Genomic DNA, 21,563 nt, shown 5'->3' with positions numbered 1-21,563 from the left:
AAAAGGGTCAGTGTACAGGGTCCCTGTGTATTCAGGGTAAGCGTTACTGTACAGGGTCCCTGTCTATTCAGGGTAAGGGTCACTGTATAGGGAACCTGTGTAATCAGGGTAAGGGTTGCTGTACAGTGTCCCTGTTTATTCAGGGTAAGGGTCACTATACAGGGTCCCTGTGTATTCAGGGAAAGGCTTACTGTACAGGGTCCCTGTGTATTCAGGATAAGGATCACTTTACTTGGTACCTGTGTATTCAGGGTTAGGGTCACTTTACAGGGTCCCTCTGTATTCAGGGTAAGGGTTACTGTACAGGGTCCCTGTGTATTCAGGGTAAGGGTTATTGTACAGGATTCCTGTGTATTCAGGGTAAGGTTTACTGTACAGGGTCCCTGTGTATTCAGGGTAAGTGTCACTGTACAGGGACCCTGTGTATTCAGGGTAAGGTTCACTGTACAGGTCCCTGTGTATGCAGGGTGAGAGTTACTTTACAGGGTCCCTGTGTATTTAGGGTAACTGTCACTGTACAGGGTCCCTGTGTATTCAGGTTAAGTGTCACTGTACAGTGTCCCTGTGTATTCAGTGTAAGTGTCACAGTACAGGTCCCTCTGTATTCAAGGTAATGGTCACTGTACAGGGTCCCTGTGTATTCAGGGTAAGGGTCTCTTACAGGGTCCCTGTGTATTCAGGTTAAGTGACACTGTATAGGTCCCTGTGTATTCAGGGTAAGGGTCACTGCACAGCGTACCTGTGTATTCAGGGTAAGGATTACTGTACAGGGACCCTGTGTTTTCAGGGTAAGGGTTACTGTAAAGGGTCCCTGTGTACTCAGGGTAAGGGTAATTGTACAGGATCCCTGTTTATTCAGGGTAAGGGTCACTGTACTGGGTCCCTGTGTATTCAGGGTAAGGCCAATTGTACACGATCCTTGTGTATTCAAGGTAAGTGTCGCTTACAGGGTCCCTGTGTATTCAGGTTAAGTCTCACTGTAAAGGGTCCCTGTGTTTTCAGGGTAAGAGTTACTGTACAGGGTCCCTGTTTATTCAGGGTAAGGGTTATTGTACAGGATCCCTGTTTATTCAGGGTAAAGGTCACTGTACAGGGTCCCTGTCTATTCAGGGTAAGGGTTACTGTACTGGGTCCCTGTATATTCAGGGTAAGGGCTATTGTACACGATCCTTGTGTATTCAGGGTAAGGGTCACTGTACAGGGTCCCTGTGTATTCAGGGTAAGGGTTATTGTACAGGATCCCTGTTTATTCAGGGTAAGGGTCACTGTACAGGGTCCCTGTCTAGTCAGGGTAAGGGTTACTGTACTGGGTCCCTGTGTATTCAGGCTAAGGGCTATAGTACACGATCCTTGTGTATTCAGGGTAAGGGTCACTGTACAGGGTCCCTGTGTATTCAGGGTAAGGGTTACTGTAAAGGGTCCCTGTGTATTCAGGGTAAGGGTCACTGTACAGGGTCCCTGTGTATTCAGGGTAAGGGTTATTGTACAGGGTCCCTGTGTATTCAGAGTAAGGGTCGCTTACAGGGTCCCTGTGTATTCAGGTTAAGTGTCACTGTCCAGGGTATCTGTGTTTTCAGGGTAAGGGTTACTGTACAGGGTCCCTGTGTATTCAGGGTAAGGGTTATTGTACATGATCCCTGTTTATTCAGGGTAAGAGTCACTGTATAGGGTCCCTGTCTATTCAGGGTAAGGATTACTGTACTGGGTCCCTGAGTATTCAGGGTAAGGGCTATTGTACACGATCCTTGTGTATTCAGGGTAAGGGTCACTGTACAGGGTGCCTGTCTATTCAGGGTAAGGGTTACTGTACTGGGTTCCTGTGTGTTCAGGGTAAGGGCTATTGTACACGATCCTTGTGTATTCAGGGTAAGTGTCACTGTACAGTGTCCCTGCGTATTCAGGGTAAGGGTTATTGTACAGGATCCCCGTGTATTCAGGGTAAGGGTCACTGTACAGGGTCCCTGTGTATTCAGGGTAAGGGTTACTGTACATGGTCCCTGTGTATTAAGGGTAAGGGTCACTGTACAGGGTCACTGTGTATTCAGGGTAAGGGTTACTGTACATGGTCCCTGTTTATTCAGGGTAAGGGTTATTGTACAGGGTCCCTGTGTATTCAGGGTAAGGGTCGCTAACAGGGTCCCTGTGTATTCAGGTTAAGTGTCACTGTACAGGGTCCCTGTCTTTTCAGTGTAAGGGTTACTGTACAGGGTCCCTGTGTATTCAGGGTAAGGGTTATTGTACAGGATCCCTGTTTATTCAGGGTAAGGGTCACTGTACAGGGTCCCTGTCTATTCAGGGTAAGGTTTACTGTACTGGGTCCCTGTGTATTCAGGGTAAGGGCTATTGTACACGATCCTTGTGTATTCAGGGTAAGGATCACGGTACAGGGTCCCTGTGTATTCAGGGTAAGGGTTATTGTACAGGATCCCTGTTTATTCAGGGTAAGGGTCACTGTACAGGGTCCCTGTCTATTCAGGGTAAGGGTTACTGTACTGGGTCCCTGTGTATTCAGGGTAAGGGCTATTGTACACGATGCTTGTGTATTCAGGGTAAGGGTCACTGTACAGTGTCCCTGTGTATTCAGGGTAAGGGTTATTGTACAGGATCCCTGTGTATTCAGGGTAAGGGTCACTGTACAGGGTCCCTGTGTATTCAGGGTAAGGGTTACTGTACAGGGTCCCTGTGTATTCAGGGTAAGGGTCACTGTACAGGGTCCCTGTGTATACAGGGTAAGGGTTACTGTGAAGGGTCCCTGTGTATTCAGGGTAAGGTTTATTCTACAGGATCCCTGTGTATTCAGGGTAAGGGTTACTGTAAAGGGTCCCTGTGTATTCAGGAAAAGGGTCAGTGTACAGAGTCCCTGTGTATTCAGGGTAAGGGTTACTGTACAGGGTCCCTGTGTATTCGAGGTAAGGGTAATTGTAGAGGATCCCTGTGTATTCAGGGTAAGGGTCACAGTACAGGGTCCCTCTGTATTCAGTGTAAGGATCACTGTACAGGATCTCTGTGCATTCAGCGTAAGGGTTACTGTACAGGGTCCCTGTATATTCAGGGTAAGTCTCACTGTACAGGGTCCCTGTGTGTTCAGGGTAAGGGTCACTGTACAGGTCCCTGTGTATGCAGGGTGAGGGTTACTGTACAGGGTCCCTGTGTATTCAGGGTAAGTGTCACTGTACAGGGTCCCTGTGTATTCAGGGTAAGTGTCACTGTACAGGTCCCTGTGTATTCAGGGTAAGGGTTACTGTACAGGGTCCCTGTGTATTCAGGGTAAGGGTTATTGTACATGATCCCTGTTTATTCAGGGTAAGAGTCACTGTATAGTGTCCCTGTCTATTCAGGGTAAGGGTTACTGTACTGGGTCCCTGAGTATTCAGGGTAAGGGCTATTGTAAACGATCCTTGTGTATTCAGGGTAAGGGTCACTGTACAGGGTCCCTGTGTATTCAGGGTAAGGGTTATTGTACAGGATGCCTTTTTATTCAGGGTAAGGGTCACTGTACAGGGTGCCTGTCTATTCAGGGTAAGGGTTACTGTACTGGGTCCCTGTGTGTTCAGGATAAGGGCTATTGTACACGATCCTTGTGTATTCAGGGTAAGTGTCACTGTACAGTGTCCCTGCGTATTCAGGGTAAGGGTTATTGTACAGGATCCCCGTGTATTCAGGGTAAGGGTCACTGTACAGGGTCCCTGTGTATTCAGGGTAAGGGTTACTGTACATGGTCCCTGTGTATTCAGGGTAAGGTCACTGTACAGGGTCACTGTGTATTCAGGGTAAGGGTTACTGTACATGGTCCCTGTTTATTCAGGGTAAGGGTTATTGTACAGGGTCCCAGTGTATTCAGGGTAAGGGTCGCTTACAGGGTCCCTGTGTATTCAGGTTAAGTGTCACTGTACAGGGTCCCTGTCTTTTCAGTGTAAGGGTTACTGTACAGGGTCCCTGTGTATTCAGGGTAAGGGTTATTGTACAGGATCCCTGTTTATTCAGGGTAAGGGTCACTGTACAGGGTCCCTGTCTATTCAGGGTAAGATTTACTGTACTGGGTCCCTGTATATTCAGGGTAAGGGCTATTGTACACGATCCTTGTGTATTCAGGGTAAGGTTCACGGTACAGGGTCCCTGTGTATTCAGGGTAAGGGTTATTGTACAGGATCCCTGTTTATTCAGGGTAAGGGTCACTGTACAGGGTCCCTGTCTATTCAGGGTAAGGGTTACTGTACTGGGTCCCTGTGTATTCAGGGTAAGGGCTATTGTACACGATGCATGTGTATTCAGGGTAAGGGTCACTGTTCGGTGTCCCTGTGTATTCAGGGTAAGGGTTATTGTACAGGATCCCTGTGTATTCAGGGTAAGGGTCACTGTACAGGGTCCCTGTGTATTCAGGGTAAGGGTTACTGTACAGGGTCCCTGTGTATTCAGGGTAAGGGTCACTGTACAGGTTCCCTGTGTATACAGGGTAAGGGTTACTGTGAAGGGTCCCTGTGTATTCAGGGTAAGGTTTATTCTACAGGATCCCTGTGTATTCAGGGTAAGGGTTACTGTAAAGGGTCCCTGTGTATTCAGGAAAAGGGTCAGTGTACAGAGTCCCTGTGTATTCAGGGTAAGGGTTACTGTACAGGGTCCCTGTGTATTCAGGGTAAGGGTAATTGTACAGGATCCCTGTGTATTCAGGGTAAGGGTCACAGTACAGGGTCCCTCTGTATTCAGTGTAAGGATCACTGTACAGGATCTCTGTGCATTCAGCGTAAGGGTTACTGTACAGGGTCCCTGTATATTCAGGGTAAGTCTCACTGTACAGGGTCCCTGTGTATTCAGGGTAAGGGTCACTGTACAGGTCCCTGTGTATGCAGGGTGAGGGTTACTGTAAAGGGTCCCTGTGTATTCAGGGTAAGTGTCACTGTACAGGGTCCCTGTATATTCAGGGTAAGTGTCACTGTACAGGTCCCTGTGTATTCAGGGTAAGGGTTACTGTACAGGGTCCCTGTGTAATCAGGGTAAGGGTCGCTTACAGGATCCCTGTGTATTCAGGGTAAGGGTTACGGTACAGGGAACCTGTGTATTCACGGTAAGGGTAACTGTACAGTGTCCCTGTGTATTCAGGGTAAGGGTTATTGTACAGGGTCCCTGTGTATTCAAGGTAAGGGTTAATGTACAGGGTCCCTGTTTATTCAGGGTAAGGTTTACTGTAAAGAGTCCCTGTGTATTCAGGGTAAGGATCACTGTACAGGATCAATGTGTATTCAGCGTAAGGGTCACTGTACAGGGTCCCTGTGTATTCAGGGTAAGGGTTACTGTACAGGGTCCCTATGTATTCAGGGTAAGGGTTACTGTACAGGGTCCCTGTATATTCATGGTAAGGAACACTGTACAGTGTCCCTGTGTATTCAGGGTAAGGTTTACTGTACAGGGTACCTGTGTATTCAGGGTATGGGTTATTGTACAGGATCCCTGTGTATTCAGGGTTAGGGTCACTGTACAGGGTCCCTGTGTATTCAGGGTAAGGGTTATTGTACAGGATCCCTGTGTATTCAGGGTAAGGGTACCTGTACAGGGTCCCTGTGTATTCAGGGTAAGGCTTACTGTACAGTGTCCCTGTGTTTTCAGCGTAAGGGCTATTGTACAGGATCCCTGTGTATTCAGGGTAAGGGTTACGGTACAGGGACCTGTGTATTCATGGTAAGGGTTAATGTACAGGGTCCCTGTGTATTCAGGGTAAGGTTTACTGTACAGAGTCCCTGTGTATTCAGGGTAAGGATCACTGTACAGGATCCCTGTGTATTCAGCTTAATGGTCACTGTACAGGGTCCCTGTATATTCATGGTAAGGAACACTGTACAGTGTCCCTGTGTATTCAGGGTTAGGGTCACTGTACAGGGTCCCTGTGTATTCAGGGTAAGGGTTATTGTACAGGATCCCTGTGTATTCAGGGTAAGGGTCACTGTACAGGGTCCCTGTGTATTCAGGGTAAGGGTTACTGTACAGGGTCCCTGTGTATTCAGCGTAAGGGCTATTGTACAGGATCCCTGTGTATTCAGGGTAAGGGTTACGGTAGAGGGACCCTGTGTATTCAGGGTAAGGGTCACTGTACAGTGTCCCTGTGTAATCCGGGTAACGGTTATTGTACAGGGTCCCTGTATATTCAGGGTAAGGGTTACTGTACTTGGACCCTGTGTATTCAGGGTAAGGTTTACTGTTCAGAGTCCCTGTGTATTCAGGGTTAGGGTTACTGCACAGGGTCCATGTGTATTCAGAGTAAGGGTTACTGTACAGAGTCGCTGTGTATTCAGGGTAAGGGTTATTGTACAGGGTCCCTGTGTATTCAGGGTATGGGTTACTGTACACGGTCCCTGTGTATTCAGGGTAAGGGTCAGTGAACAGTGTCCCTGTGTATTCAGGGTAAGGGTTACTGTAGAGGGTCCCTGTGTATTCAGGGTAAGAGTTACTGTAAAGGGTACCTGTGTATTCAGGGTGAGGGTTACTGTACACGGTCCCTGTGTATCCAGGGTAAGTGTCAGTGTACAGTGTCCCTGTGTATTCAGGGTAAGGCTTACTGTACAGGGTCCCTGTGTATTCAGGGTAAGGGTAAATGTACAGGGTCCCTGTTTATTCAGGGTTAGGGTCAATGTACAGGGTCCCTGTGTATTCAGGGTATGGGTTACTGTAAAGTGTCCGTGTGTATACAGGGTAAGGGTTAATGTAAAGGGTCCCTGTATATTCAGGGTAAGGATCACTGTACAGGGTCCCTGTGTATTCAGGGTAAGGGTCACTGTACAGGGTACCTGTGTATTCAGGGTCAGGGTCACTGTACAGGGTCCCTGTGTATTCAGTGTAAGGGTTACTGTACAGGGTCCAAGTCTATTCAGCGTAAGGGTCCCTGTACAGGGTCCCTGTATATTCAGGGTATGGGTCACTGTACAGTGTCCCTGTGTATTCATGGTAAGGGTTACTGTACAGGGTCCCTGTATATTCAGGGTATGGGTCACTGTACAGTGTCCCTGTGTATTCATGGTAAGGGTTACAGTACAGGGTCCCTGTTTATTCAGGGTAAGGGTTATTGTACAGGATCCCTGTGTATTCAGGGTTAGGGTCACTATACAGGGTCCCTGTGTATTCAGGGTAAGGGTCGCTTACAGGATCCCTGTGTATTCAGGGTAAGGGTTACTGTACAGGGAACCTGTGTATTCACGGTAAGGGTAACTGTACAGTGTCCCTGTGTATTCAGGGTAAGGGTTATTGTACAGGGTCCCTGTGTATTCAGGGTAAGGGTTAATGTACAGGGTCCCTGTGTATTCAGGGTAAGGTTTACTGTACAGAGTCCCTGTGTATTCAGGGTAAGGATCACTGTACAGGATCAATGTGTATTCAGCGTAAGGGTCACTGTACAGGGTCCCTGTGTATTCAGGGTAAAGGTTACTGTACAGGGTCCCTATGTATTCAGGGTAAGGGTTACTGTACAGGGTCCCTGTGTATTCATGGTAAGGAACACTGTAGAGTGCCCCTGTGTATTCAGGGTAAGGGTTACTGTACAGGGTACCTGTGTATTCAGGGTAAGGGTTATTGTACAAGATCCCTGTGTATTCAGGGTTAGGGTCACTGTACAGGGTCCCTGTGTATTCAGGGTAAGGGTTATTGTACAGGATCCCTTTGTATTCAGGGTAAGGGTACCTGTACAGGGTCCCTGTGTATTCAGGGTAAGGGTTACTGTACAGGGTCCCTGTGTATTCAGCGTAAGGGCTATTGTACAGGATCCCTGTGTATTCAGGGAAAGGGTTACGGTACAGGGACCCTGTGTATTCAGGGTAAGGGTTAATGTACAGGGTCACTGTGTATTCAGGGTAAGGTTTACTGTACAGAGTCCCTGTGTATTCAGGGTAAGGATCACTGTACAGGATCCCTGTGTATTCAGCGTAAGGGTCACTGTACAGGGTCCCTGTATATTCATGGTAAGGAACACTGTACAGTGTCCCTGTGTATTCAGGGTTAGGGTCACTGTACAGGGTCCCTGTGTATTCAGGGTAAGGGTTATTGTACAGGATCCCTGTGTATTCAGGGTAAGGGTCACTGTACAGGGTCCCTGTGTATTCAGGGTAAGGGTTACTGTACAGGGTCCCTGTGCATTCAGCGTAAGGGCTATTGTACAGGATCCCTGTGTATTCAGGGTAAGGGTTACGGTAGAGGGACCCTGTGTATTTAGGGTAAGGGTCACTGTACAGTGTCCATGTGTAATCCGGGTAAGGGTTATTGTACAGGGTCCCTGTGTATTCAGGGTAAGGGTTACTGTACAGGGACCCTGTGTATTCAGGGTAAGGTTTACTGTACAGAGTCCCTGTGTATTCAGGGTAAGGGTAACTGCACAGGGTCCATGTGTATTCTGGGTAAGGGTTACTGTACAGAGTCGCTGTGTATTCAGGGTAAGGGTTATTGTACAGGGTCCCTGTGTATTCAGGGTATGGGTTACTGTACACGGTCCCTGTGTATTCAGGGTAAGGGTCAGTGAACAGTGTCCCTGTGTATTCAGGGTAAGGGTTACTGTAGAGGGTCCCTGTGTATTCACGGTAAGAGTTACTGTAAAGGGTACCTGTGTATTCAGGGTGAGGGTTACTGTACACGGTCCCTGTGTATTCAGGGTAAGTGTCAGTGTACAGTGTCCCTGTTTATTCAGGGTAAGGCTTACTGTACAGGGTCCCTGTGTATTCAGGGTAAGGGTACCTGTACAGGGTCCCTGTGTATTCAGGGTAAGGGTTACTGTACAGGGTCCCTGTGTATTCAGCGTAAGGGCTATTGTACAGGATCCCTGTGTATTCAGGGAAAGGGTTACGGTACAGGGACCCTGTGTATTCAGGGTAAGGGTTAATGTACAGGGTCACTGTGTATTCAGGGTAAGGTTTACTGTACAGAGTCCCTGTGTATTCAGGGTAAGGATCACTGTACAGGATCTCTGTGCATTCAGCGTAAGGGTCACTGTACAGGGTCGCTGTATATTCATGGTAAGGAACACTGTACAGTGTCCCTGTGTATTCAGGGTTAGGGTCACTGTACAGGGTCCCTGTGTATTCAGGGTAAGGGTTATTGTACAGGATCCCTGTGTATTCAGGGTAAGGGTCACTGTACAGGGTCCCTGTGTATTCAGGGTAAGGGTTACTGTACAGGGTCCCTGTGCATTCAGCGTAAGGGCTATTGTACAGGATCCCTGTGTATTCAGGGTAAGGGTTACGGTAGAGGGACCCTGTGTATTTAGGGTAAGGGTCACTGTACAGGGTCCCTGTGTATTCAGGGTAAGGGTTATTGTACAGGATCCCTGTGTATTCAGGGTAAGGGTCACTGTACAGGGTCCCTGTGTATTCAGGGTAAGGGTTACTGTACAGGGTCCCTGTGCATTCAGCGTAAGGGCTATTGTACAGGATCCCTGTGTATTCAGGGTAAGGGTTACGGTAGAGGGACCCTGTGTATTTAGGGTAAGGGTCACTGTACAGTGTCCATGTGTAATCCGGGTAAGGGTTATTGTACAGGGTCCCTGTGTATTCAGGGTAAGGGTTACTGTACAGGGACCTTGTGTATTCAGGGTAAGGTTTACTGTACAGAGTCCCTGTGTATTCAGGGTAAGGGTTACTGCACAGGGTCCATGTGTATTCAGGGTAAGGGTTACTGTACAGAGTCGCTGTGTATTCAGGGTAAGGGTTATTGTACAGGGTCCCTGTGTATTCAGGGTATGGGTTACTGTACACGGTCCCTGTGTATTCAGGGTAAGGGTTATTGTACAGGGTCCCTGTGTATTCAGGGTAAGGGTTAATGTACAGGGTCCCTGTGTATTCAGGGTAAGGTTTACTGTACAGAGTCCCTGTGTATTCAGGGTAAGGATCACTGTACAGGATCAATGTGTATTCAGCGTAAGGGTCACTGTACAGGGTCCCTGTGTATTCAGGGTAAGGGTTACTGTACAGGGTCCCTATGTATTCAGGGTAAGGGTTACTGTACAGGGTCCCTGTGTATTCATGGTAAGGAACACTGTAGAGTGCCCCTGTGTATTCAGGGTAAGGGTTACTGTACAGGGTACCTGTGTATTCAGGGTAAGGGTTATTGTACAAGATCCCTGTGTATTCAGGGTTAGGGTCACTGTACAGGGTCCCTGTGTATTCAGGGTAAGGGTTATTGTACAGGATCCCTTTGTATTCAGGGTAAGGGTACCTGTACAGGGTCCCTGTGTATTCAGGGTAAGGGTTACTGTACAGGGTCCCTGTGTATTCAGCGTAAGGGCTATTGTACAGGATCCCTGTGTATTCAGGGAAAGGGTTACGGTACAGGGACCCTGTGTATTCAGGGTAAGGGTTAATGTACAGGGTCACTGTGTATTCAGGGTAAGGTTTACTGTACAGAGTCCCTGTGTATTCAGGGTAAGGATCACTGTACAGGATCCCTGTGTATTCAGCGTAAGGGTCACTGTACAGGGTCCCTGTATATTCATGGTAAGGAACACTGTACAGTGTCCCTGTGTATTCAGGGTTAGGGTCACTGTACAGGGTCCCTGTGTATTCAGGGTAAGGGTTATTGTACAGGATCCCTGTGTATTCAGGGTAAGGGTCACTGTACAGTGTCCCTGTGTATTCAGGGTAAGGGTTACTGTACAGGGTCCCTGTGCATTCAGCGTAAGGGCTATTGTACAGGATCCCTGTGTATTCAGGGTAAGGGTTACGGTAGAGGGACCCTGTGTATTTAGGGTAAGGGTCACTGTACAGTGTCCATGTGTAATCCGGGTAAGGGTTATTGTACAGGGTCCCTGTGTATTCAGGGTAAGGGTTACTGTACAGGGACCCTGTGTATTCAGGGTAAGGTTTACTGTACAGAGTCCCTGTGTATTCAGGGTAAGGGTAACTGCACAGGGTCCATGTGTATTCAGGGTAAGGGTTACTGTACAGAGTCGCTGTGTATTCAGGGTAAGGGTTATTGTACAGGGTCCCTGTGTATTCAGGGTATGGGTTACTGTACACGGTCCCTGTGTATTCAGGTAAGGGTCAGTGAACAGTGTCCCTGTGTATTCAGGGTAAGGGTTACTGTAGAGGGTCCCTGTGTATTCACGGTAAGAGTTACTGTAAAGGGTACCTGTGTATTCAGGGTGAGGGTTACTGTACACGGTCACTGTGTATTCAGGGTAAGTGTCAGTGTACAGTGTCCCTGTGTATTCAGGGTAAGGCTTACTGTACAGGGTCCCTGTGTATTCAGGGTAAGGGTACCTGTACAGGGTCCCTGTGTATTCAGGGTAAGGGTTACTGTACAGGGTCCCTGTGTATTCAGCGTAAGGGCTATTGTACAGGATCCCTGTGTATTCAGGGAAAGGGTTACGGTACAGGGACCCTGTGTATTCAGGGTAAGGGTTAATGTACAGGGTCACTGTGTATTCAGGGTAAGGTTTACTGTACAGAGTCCCTGTGTATTCAGGGTAAGGATCACTGTACAGGATCTCTGTGCATTCAGCGTAAGGGTCACTGTACAGGGTCGCTGTATATTCATGGTAAGGAACACTGTACAGTGTCCCTGTGTATTCAGGGTTAGAGTCACTGTACAGGGTCCCTGTGTATTCAGGGTAAGGGTTATTGTACAGGATCCCTGTGTATTCAGGGTAAGGGTCACTGTACAGGGTCCCTGTGTATTCAGGGTAAGGGTTACTGTACAGGGTCCCTGTGCATTCAGCGTAAGGGCTATTGTACAGGATCCCTGTGTATTCAGGGTAAGGGTTACGGTAGAGGGACCCTGTGTATTTAAGGTAAGGGTCACTGTACAGGGTCCCTGTGTATTCAGGGTAAGGGTTATTGTACAGGATCCCTGTGTATTCAGGGTAAGGGTCACTGTACAGGGTCCCTGTGTATTCAGGGTAAGGGTTACTGTACAGGGTCCCTGTGCATTCAGCGTAAGGGCTATTGTACAGGATCCCTGTGTATTCAGGGTAAGGGTTACGGTAGAGGGACCCTGTGTATTTAGGGTAAGGGTCACTGTACAGTGTCCATGTGTAATCCGGGTAAGGGTTATTGTACAGGGTCCCTGTGTATTCAGGGTAAGGGTTACTGTACAGGGACCTTGTGTATTCAGGGTAAGGTTTACTGTACAGAGTCCCTGTGTATTCAGGGTAAGGGTTACTGCACAGGGTCCATGTGTATTCAGGGTAAGGGTTACTGTACAGAGTCGCTGTGTATTCAGGGTAAGGGTTATTGTACAGGGTCCCTGTGTATTCAGGGTATGGGTTACTGTACACGGTCCCTGTGTATTCAGGGTAAGGGTCAGTGAACAGTGTCCCTGTGTATTCAGGGTAAGGGTTACTGTAGAGGGTCCCTGTGTATTCACGGTAAGAGTTACTGTAAAGGGTACCTGTGTATTCAGGGTGAGGGTTACTGTACACGGTCCCTGTGTATTCAGGGTAAGTGTCAGTGTACAGTGTCCCTGTGTATTCAGGGTAAGGCTTACTGTACAGGGTCCCTGTGTATTCAGGGTAAGGGTAACTGTACAGTGTCCCTGTTTATTCAGGGTTAGGGTCAATGTACAGGGTCCCTGTGTATTCAGGGTATGGGTTACTGTAAAGTGTCCGTGTGTATACAGGGTAAGGGTTAATGTAAAGGGTCCCTGTATATTCAGGGTAAGGATCACTGTACAGGGTCCCTGTGTATTCAGCGTAAGGGTCACTGTACAGGGTACCTGTGTATTCAGGGTTATGGTCACTGTACAGGGACCCTGTGTATTCAGGGAAAGGCTTACTGTACAGGGTCCCTGTGTATTCAGGGCAAGGATCACTTTACTGGGTACCTGTGTATTCAGGATTAGGATCACTGTACAGGGTCCCTGTGTATTCAGTGTAAGGGTTACTGTACAGGGTCCCTGTCTATTCAGGGTAAGGGTCCCTGTACAGGGTCCCTGTATATTCAGGGTATGGGTCACTGTACAGTGTCCCTGTGTATTCATGGTAAGGGTTACTGTACAGGGTCCCTGTATATTCAGGGTATGGGTCACTGTACAGTGTCCCTGTGTATTCATGGTAAGGGTTACAGTACAGGGTCCCTGTTTATTCAGGGTAAGGGTTATTGTACAGGATCCCTGTGTATTCATGGTTAGGGTCACTATACAGGGTCCCTGTGTATTCAGGGTAAGGGCTATTGCACAGGATCCCTGTGTATTCAGGGTAAGGGTTACGGTACAGGGACCCTGTGTATTCAGGGTAAGGGTCACTATACAGGTTCCCTGTGTACTCAGCGTAAGGGTTACTGTACAGGGTCCCTGTGTATTCAGGTTAAGTGTCACTGTACAGGGTCCCTGTGTATTCAGGGTAAGGGTCACTGTACAGGATCCCTGTGTATTCAGGGTAAGGGTTACTGTACAGGGTCCCTGTGTATTCAGGGTAAGGGTCGCTTACAGGAACCCTGTGTATTCAGGGTAAGGGTTACGGTACAGGGAACCTGTGTATTCACGGTAAGGGTAACTGTACAGTGTCCCTGTGTATTCAGGGTAAGGGTTATTGTACAGGGTCCCTGTGTATTCAGGGTAAGGGTTAATGTACAGGGTCCCTGTGTATTCAGGGTAAGGTTTACTGTACAGAGTCCCTGTGTATTCAGGGTAAGGATCACTGTACAGGATCAATGTGTATTCAGCGTAAGGGTCACTGTACAGGGTCCCTGTGTATTCAGGGTAAGGGTTACTGTACAGGGTCCCTATGTATTCAGGGTAAGGGTTACTGTACAGGGTCCCTGTATATTCATGGTAAGGAACACTGTACAGTGTCCCTGTGTATTCAGGGTAAGGGTTACTGTACAGGGTACCTGTGTATTCAGGGTAAGAGTTACTGTAAAGGGTACCTGTGTATTCAGGGTGAGGGTTACTGTACACGGTCCCTGTGTATTCAGGGTAAGTGTCAGTGTACAGTGTCCCTGTGTATTCAGGGTAAGGCTTACTGTACAGGGTCCCTGTGTATTCAGGGTAAGGGTAACTGTACAGTGTCCCTGTTTATTCAGGGTTAGGGTCAATGTACAGGGTCCCTGTGTATTCAGGGTATGGGTTACTGTAAAGTGTCCGTGTGTATACAGGGTAAGGGTTAATGTAAAGGGTCCCTGTATATTCAGGGTAAGGATCACTGTACAGGGTCCCTGTGTATTCAGCGTAAGGGTCACTGTACAGGGTACCTGTGTATTCAGGGTTATGGTCACTGTACAGGGACCCTGTGTATTCAGGGAAAGGCTTACTGTACAGGGTCCCTGTGTATTCAGGGCAAGGATCACTTTACTGGGTACCTGTGTATTCAGGATTAGGATCACTGTACAGGGTCCCTGTGTATTCAGTGTAAGGGTTACTGTACAGGGTCCCTGTCTATTCAGGGTAAGGGTCCCTGTACAGGGTCCCTGTATATTCAGGGTATGGGTCACTGTACAGTGTCCCTGTGTATTCATGGTAAGGGTTACTGTACAGGGTCCCTGTATATTCAGGGTATGGGTCACTGTACAGTGTCCCTGTGTATTCATGGTAAGGGTTACAGTACAGGGTCCCTGTGTATTCAGGGCAAGGATCACTTTACTGGGTACCTGTGTATTCAGGATTAGGATCACTGTACAGGGTCCCTGTGTATTCAGTGTAAGGGTTACTGTACAGGGTCCCTGTCTATTCAGGGTAAGGGTCCCTGTACAGGGTCCCTGTATATTCAGGGTATGGGTCACTGTACAGTGTCCCTGTGTATTCATGGTAAGGGTTACTGTACAGGGTCCCTGTATATTCAGGGTATGGGTCACTGTACAGAGTCCCTGTGTATTCAGGAAAAGGTTCAGTGTACAGGGTCCCTGTGTATTCAGGGTAAGGGTTACTGTACAGGGTCCCTGTGTATTCAGGGTAAGGGTTATTGTACAGGATCCCTGTGTATTCAGGGTAAGGGTCACTGTACAGGGTCCCTCTGTATTCAGGGTGAGGGTTATTGTACAGGGTCCCTGTGTATTCAGGGTAAGGGCTATTGTACACGACCCTTGAGTATTCAGGGTAAGGGTCACTCTACAGGTTCCCTGTGTATTCATGGTAAGGGTTATTGTATAGGATCCCTGGGTATTCAGGGTAAGGGTCACTGTACAGGGACCCTGTGTATTCAGGGTAAGGGTTATTGTACAGGGTCCCTGTGTATTCAGGTTAAGTGTCACTGTACAGGGTATCTGTGTATTCAGGGTAAGGGTTATTGTACAGGATGCCTGTTTATTCAGGGTAAGGGTCACTGTACAGGGTGCCTGTCTATTCAGGGTAAGGGTTACTGTACTGGGTCCCTGTGTATTCAGGGTAAGGGCTATTGTACACGATCCTTGTGTATTCAGGGTAAGGGTCACTGTACAGTGTCCCTGCGTATTCAGGGTAAGGGTTATTGTACAGGATCCCCGTGTATTCAGGGTAAGGGTCATTGTACAGGGTCCCTGTGTATTCAGGGTAAGGGTTACTGTACATGGTCCCTGTGTATTCAGGGTAAGGGTCACTGTACAGGGTCACTGTGTATTCAGAGTAAGGGTTACTGTAAAGGGTCCCTGTGTATTCAGGGTAAGGGATACTGTACAGGGTCCCTGTATATTCATGGTAAGGAACACTGTACAGTGTCGGTGTGTATTCAGGGTAAGGGATACTGTACAGGGTACCTGTGTATTCAGGGTCAGGTTTATTGTACAGGATCCCTGTGTATTCAGGGTAAGGGTTACTGTAAAGGGTCCCTGTGTATTCAGGGTAAGGGATACTGTACAGGGTCCCTGTATATTCATGGTAAGGAACACTGTACAGTGTCGGTGTGTATTCAGTGTAAAATTTACTGTACAGGGTACCTGTGTATTCAGGGTAAGGTTTATTGTACAGGATCCCTGTGTATTCAGGGTAAGGGTTACTGTACTGGGACCCTGTTTATTCAGGGTAAGGGCTATTGTACACGATCCTTGAGTATTCAGGGTAAGGGTCACTGTAAATGGTCCCTATGTATTCATGGTAAGGGTTATTGTACAGGATCCCTGTGTATTCAGGTTAAGGGTCACTGTACAGGGTCCCTGTTTATTCAGGGTAAGGGTTATTGTACAGGGTCCCTGTGTATTCAGGGTAAGGGTCGCTTACAGGGTCCCTGTGTATTCAGGTTAAGTGTCACTGTACAGGGTCCCTGTCTTTTCAGTGTAAGGGTTACTGTACAGGGTCCCTGTGTATTCAGGGTAAGGGTTATTGTACAGGATCCCTGTTTATTCAGGGTAAGGGTCACTGTACAGGGTCCCTGTCTATTCAGGGTAAGGGTTACTGTACTGGGTCCCTGTGTATTCAGGGTAAGTGCTATTGTACACGATCCTTGTGTATTCAGGGTAAGGGTCACGGTACATGGTCCCTGTGTATTCAGGGTAAGGGTTATTGTACAGGATCCCTGTTTATTCAGAGTAAGGGTCACTGTACAGGGTCCCTGTCTATTCAGGGTAAGGGTTACTGTACTGGGTCCCTGTGTATTCAGGGTAAGGGCTATTGTACACGATCCTTGTGTATTCAGGGTAAGGGTCACTGTACAGTGTCCCTGTGTATTCAGGGTAAGGGTTATTGTACAGGATCCCTGTGTATTCAGGGTAAGGGTCACTGTACAGGGTCCCTGTGTATTCAGGGTAAGGGTTACTGTACAGGGTCCCTGTGTATTCAGGGTAAGGGTCACTGTACAGGGTCCCTGTGTGTACAGGGTAAGGGTTACTGTGAAGGGACCCTGTGTACTCAGGGTAAGGTTTATTCTACAGGATCCCTGTGTATTCAGGGTAAGGGTTACTGTAAAGGGTCCCTGTGTATTCAGGAAAAGGGTCAGTGTACAGGGTCCCTGTGTATTCAGGGTAAGGGTTACTGTACAGGGTCCCTGTGTATTCAGGGTAAGGGTAATTGTACAGGATCCCTGTGTATTCAGGGTAAGGGTCACAGTACAGGGTCCCTCTGTATTCAGTGTAAGGATCACTGTATTGGATCTCTGTGCATTCAGCGTAAGGGTTACTGTACAGGGTCCCTGTATATTCAGGGTGAGTCTCACTGTACAGGGTCCCTGTGTATTCAGGGTAAGGGTCACTGTACAGGTCCCTGTGTATGCAGGGTGAGGGTTACTGTACAGGGTCCCTGTGTATTCAGGGTAAGTGTCACTGTACAGGGTCCCTGTGTATTCAGGGTAAGGGTCACTGTACAGGTCCCTGTGTATTCAGGGTAAGGGTTACTGTACAGGGTCCCTGTGTATTCAGGGTAAGGGTCGCTTACAGGATCCCTGTGTATTCAGGGTAAGGGTTACGGTACAGGGAACCTGTGTATTCACGGTAAGGGTAACTGTACAGTGTCCCTGTGTATTCAGGGTAAAGGTTATTGTACAGGGTCCCTGTGTATTCAGGGTAAGGGTTAATGTACAGGGTCCCTATGTATTCAGGGTAAGGTTTACTGTACAGAGTCCCTGTGTATTCAGGGTAAGGATCACTGTACAGGATCAATGTGTATTCAGCGTAAGGGTCATTGTACAGGGTCCCTGTGTATTCAGGGTAAGGGTTACTGTACAGGGTCCCTATGTATTCAGGGTAAGGGTTACTGTACAGGGTCCCTGTATATTCATGGTAAGGAACACTGTACATTGTCCCTGTATATTCAGGGTAAGGGTTACTGTACAGGGTACCTGTGTATTCAGGGTAAGGGTTATTGTACAGGATCCCTGTGTATTCAGGGTATGGGTTACTGTACACGGTCCCTGTGTATTCAGGGTAAGGGTCAGTGAACAGTGTCCCTGAGTATTCAGGGTAAGGGTTACTGTAGAGGGTCCCTGTGTATTCAGGGTAAGAGTTACTGTAAAGGGTACCTGTGTATTCAGGGTGAGGGTTACTGTACACGGTCCCTGTGTATTCAGGGTAAGTGTCAGTGTACAGTGTCCCTGTGTATTCAGGGTAAGGCTTACTGTACAGGGTCCCTGTGTATTCAGGGTAAGGGTAACTGTACAGGGACCCTGTTTTTTCAGGGTTAGGGTCACTGTACAGGGTCCCTGTGTATTCAGGGTATGGGTTACTGTAAAGTGTCCGTGTGTATTCAGGGTAAGGGTTAATGTAAAGGGTCCCTGTATATTCAGGGTAAGGATCACTGTACAGGGTCCCTGTGTATTCAGGGTAAGGGTCACTGTACAGTGTACCTGTGTATTCAGGGTTAGGGTCACTGTACAGGGTCCCTGTGTATTCAGGGAAAGGCTTATTGTACAGGGTCCCTGTGTATTCAGGGCAAGGATCACTTTATGGTTACCTGTGTATTCAGGGTTAGGGTCACTGTACAGGGTCCCTGTATATTCAGGGTAAGGGTTACTGTAAAGGGTCCCTGTCTATTCAGGGTAAGGGTCCCTGTACAGGGTCCCTGTATATTCAGGGTATGGATCACTGTACAGTGTCCCTGTGTATTCATGCTAAGGGTTACTGTACAGGGTCCCTGTATATTCAGGGTATGGGTCACTGTACATTGTCCCTGTGTATTCATGGTAAGGGTTACAGTACAGGGTCCCTGTGTATTCAGAGTAAGGGTTACGGTACAGGGACCCTGTGTATTCAGGGTAAGGGTAACTGTACAGGATCCCTGTCTATTCAGCGTAAGGGTTACTGTACAGGGTCACTGTGTATTCAGGGTAAGTGTCACTGTACAGGGTCCCTGTGTATTCAGGGTAAGAGTCACTGTACAGCTCCCTGTGTATTCAGGGTAAGGGTTACTGTACAGGGACCCTGTGTATTCAGGGTAAGTGTCACTGTACAGGGTCCCTGTGTATTCAGGGTAAGGTTCACTGTACAGGTCCCTGTGTATTCAGGGTAAGGGTTACTGTACAGGGTCCCTGTGTATTCAGGGTAAGGGTCTCTTACAGGGTCCCTGCGTATTCAGGTTAAGTGTCACTGTACAGTGTCCCTGTGTATTCAGGGTAAGGGTCAATGTACAGTGTCCCTGTGTATTCAGGGTAAGGGTCACTGTACAGATCCCTGTGTATTCAGGGTAAGGGTCACTGTACAGGGTCCCTGTGTATTCAGGGTAGGTCACTGTACAGGGTCCCTGTGTATTCAGGGTAAGGGTTACTGTACAGGGTCCCTGTGTATTCAGGGTAAAGTTTATTGTACAGGATACCTGTGTATTCAGGGTAAGGGTTACTATAAAGGGTCCCTGTGTATTCAGGGTAAGGGTCACTGTACAGGGTCCCTGTGTATTCAGGGTAAGGGTTACTGTACACGGTCTCTCTGTATTCAGGGTAAGGGTTATTGTACAGGATCCCTGTGTATTCGGGGTAAGGGTTACTGTACAGGGTCCCTCTGTATTCAGGGTAAGGGTTACTGTACAGGGTCCCTGTGTATTCAGGGTAAGGTTTATTGTACACGATTTCTGTGTATTCAGGGTAAGGGTTACTGTACAGGGTCACTGTGTATCAGGGTAAGTGTCACTGTACAGAGTCCCTGTGTATTCAGGGTAAGGGTCACTGTACAGGTACCTGTGTATGCAGGGTGAGGGTTACTGTACAGGGTCCCTGTGTATTCAGGGTAAGTGTCACTGTACAGGGTCCCTGTGTATTCAGGGTATGGGTCACTGTACAGGTCCCTGTGTATTCAGGGTAAGGGTTACTGTACAGGGTCCCTATGTATTCACGGTAAGGTTCGCTTACAGGGTCCCTGTGTATTCAGGTTAAGTGTCACTGTACAATGTCCCTGTGTTTTCAGGGTATGTGTCACAGTACAGGTCCCTGTGTATTCAAGGTAAGTGTCACTGTACAGGGTACCTGTATATTCAGGGTAAGGGTCGCTTACAGGTTCCCTGTGTATTCAGGTTAAGTGTCACTCTACAGGGTCCCTGTGTATTCAGGGTAAGGGTTACTGTACAGGGTCTCTGTGTATTCAGGGTAAGGGTCACTGCACAGGGTACCTGTGTATTCAGGATAAGGGTTACTGTACAGGGTCCCTGTGTATTCAGAATAAGGGTTATTGTACAGGATCCCTGTTTATTCAGGTTAAGGGTCACTGTACAGGGTCCCTGTCTATTCAGGGTAAGGGTTACTGTACTGGGTCCCTGTGTATTCAGGGTAAGGGCTATTGTACACGATCCTTGTGTATTCAGGGTAAGGGTCACTGTACAGGGTCCCTGTGTATTCAGAGTAAGGGTTACGGTACAGGGACCCTGTGTATTCAGGGTAAGGGTCACTGTACAGGATCCCTGTCTATTCAGCGTAAGGGTTACTGTACAGGGCCCCTGTGTATTCTGGTTAAGTGTCACTGTACAGGGTCCCTGTGTATTCAGGGTAAGAGTCACTGTACAGCTCCCTGTGTATTCAGGGTAAGGGTTACTGTACAGGGACCCTGTGTATTCAGGGTAAGTGTCACTGTACAGGGTCCCTGTTTATTCAGGGTAAGGTTCACTGTACAGGTCCCTGTGTATTCAGGGTAAGGGTTACTGTACAGGGTCCCTGTGTATTCAGGGTAAGGGTCGCTTACAGGGTCCCTGCGTATTCAGGTTAAGTGTCACTCTACAGTGTCCCTGTGTATTCAGGGTAAGGGTCACTGTACAGATCCCTGTGTATTCAGGGTAAGGGTCACTGTACAGGGTCCCTGTGTATTCAGGGTAGGGTCACTGTACAGATTCCCTGTGTATTCAGGGTAAGGGTTACTGTACAGGGTCCCTGTGTATTCAGGGTAAAGGTTATTGTACAGGATACCTGTGTATTCAGGGTAATGGTTACTATAAAGGGTCCCTGTGTATTCAGGGTAAGGGTCACTGTACAGGGTCCCTGTGTATTCAGGGTAAGGGTCACTGTACACGGTCTCTCTTTATTCAGGGTAAGGGTTATTGTACAGGATCCCTGTGTATTCAGGGTAAGGGTCACTGTACAGTGTACCTGTGTATTCAGGGTTAGGGTCACTGTACAGGGTCCCTGTGTATTCAGGGAAAGGCTTATTGTACAGGGTCCCTGTGTATTCAGGGCAAGGATCACTTTATGGTTACCTGTGTATTCAGGGTTAGGGTCACTGTACAGGGTCCCTGTGTATTCAGGGTAAGGGTTACTGTACAGGGTCCCTGTCTATTCAGGGTAAGGGTCCCTGTACAGGGTCCCTGTATATTCAGGGTATGGATCACTGTACAGTGTCCCTGTGTATTCATGCTAAGGGTTACTGTACAGGGTCCCTGTATATTCAGGGTATGGGTCACTGTACAGTGTCCCTGTGTATTCATGGTAAGGGTTACAGTACAGGGTCCCTGTGTATTCAGAGTAAGGGTTACGGTACAGGGACCCTGTGTATTCAGGATAAGGGTAACTGTACAGGATCCCTGTCTATTCAGCGTAAGGGTTACTGTACAGGGTCACTGTGTATTCAGGGTAAGTGTCACTGTACAGGGTCCCTGTGTATTCAGGGTAAGAGTCACTGTACAGCTCCCTGTGTATTCAGGGTAAGGGTTACTGTACAGGGACCCTGTGTATTCAGGGTAAGTGTCACTGTACAGGGTCCCTGTGTATTCAGGGTAAGGTTCACTGTACAGGTCCCTGTGTATTCAGGGTAAGGGTTACTGTACAGGGTCCCTGTGTATTCAGGGTAAGG

Source organism: Pristiophorus japonicus, chromosome Y (assembly GCF_044704955.1).
Source record: "Pristiophorus japonicus isolate sPriJap1 chromosome Y, sPriJap1.hap1, whole genome shotgun sequence".
Classification (NCBI taxonomy): Eukaryota; Metazoa; Chordata; class Chondrichthyes; family Pristiophoridae; genus Pristiophorus; species Pristiophorus japonicus.
This window is presented reverse-complemented; position numbering follows the sequence as displayed.